This window comes from Crocodylus porosus, unplaced genomic scaffold (assembly GCF_001723895.1).
Source record: "Crocodylus porosus isolate Cpor-Errol unplaced genomic scaffold, CroPor_comp1, whole genome shotgun sequence".
In the NCBI taxonomy this organism is placed as follows: Eukaryota; Metazoa; Chordata; order Crocodylia; family Crocodylidae; genus Crocodylus; species Crocodylus porosus.
Genome location: NW_017728886.1, coordinates 208,631,171 through 208,632,520, shown reverse-complemented (window position 1 = coordinate 208,632,520; position 1,350 = coordinate 208,631,171). Strand labels below are relative to the sequence as shown.

The window sequence follows — 1,350 nt, the reverse complement described above, 5'->3', positions numbered from 1 at the left end:
GCTTATCAAACCCCGTCTGGAATAGGGACGACTAACAAGACCGTCCATTAGGGAAACTGGCAGCCTCCACATTTATATATAAGTTACCATCAAAGTCATGGCGGGCGAGGTTCTGAGGGTGCTACGTCACCCTAAAGTGACGGTAGGCGGCGCTAGGGGGTTCACGGCCGCCCCTAGCCCCCGCTCCCTCACACCCACCTATGCTCCAGACCTGTTTTCCATGTCTATCTGAATGACTCCTCAAGGCACCATGGAGAGTATTTCGGTTGTGTTGAGATACAAGTGGGTGTAGTATCTGCAGATCATCACTTCAGCCTGCATGTTGAACAGTAGTGGAGAAGCCAAGGATGAGACCTTCCTGGAGGCCTGCATGGTAGACTTTTCAGTTGCTGACAGGCCCTATAGTTTGAAACTCTCAAAAACCGCAGTGTCAAAACATTTCATGAAGGAAGGAAGCATGGTTTGTGACCTCAGAGGTATAGGGAGGTACCCCAAAAGTGGCCAGCAAATGGCCTTACAAAGCAAGGCCAGGATCACTATGTCCTAGTGTAGTGGGAACCAAACTTTTTGGTCAGTATACACCTGTATGCCATCCCAAGGCCTTGGGGCCATGTAGATTTTCTATTTCACTTAATCTGCATCCTGGGATGATAGAGGCAGTGTAAATGTCTATAAAAATCCATCTTCGGTACACAGTTTTCTGTTTAAATAGTAGTGCTTTAGAAACATCTTAACTGTTGCTATACTTATATAAAAATATCCTTTTCTTCCTCCTTCAAAGCTTTCTGGAAACATCCCTGTAACATGAAGTCAGCCACTTACTCATTACTTGCTGTATTTTGTCAAAAACAAATGATTCAACAGCATGAATCTTTTGGGATCTGGGACCCCTCTTGCATGATAGGATTTTCTCTAATTTCTTGTATTTTTGAAAGTATTTGTAAGTCTTTTGTCCTTCAATCTTAAACAGTTTAAAGCACAAGAGACGAATACTCTGACTGATGAACATTCACCTGTTGAAAATAAAAGATTCTGGGGCAAAATCCTACAATTAAAACACTGACATTTTTGTGACTTCATAGAATCATGTTACCATATATTGTTTTAGAAAATGTGTCTTCCTCACTGCATGAAAGACATACACAAACTGTAGCAGACTAAAGGTCTTCAGGCTGTCAGGCATGCCATGGTAGCCTGCCTCCTTCTCTGGTACCATGGCATACTCTTCTGGCTCGCATGTTATGAATTATAGATGCAGAGGACTCCTCAGCAAGGTAGGTTGACAGCCGAGAAGCCCTTTGCTGCTGTAGGGATATGTCTCTCCTTTTACCTCTCTTTCTGGCGCTTGCT

The 1,350-nt window shown here is 43.6% G+C and overlaps 1 long non-coding RNA gene across 1 annotated transcript in view; it reads left to right on the top strand.

Moving 5' to 3' along the window:
* The window catches only part of LOC109324967, an 11,949-nt gene extending 10,912 nt beyond the window's left edge, over positions 1-1,037 (top strand). Inside the window, exon 3 of the long non-coding RNA XR_002105054.1 lies at positions 782-1,037. This is a non-coding gene — a long non-coding RNA (uncharacterized LOC109324967). The remainder of the gene's footprint in view (positions 1-781) is intronic.
* The last annotated feature ends 313 nt before the right edge of the window (positions 1,038-1,350 follow it).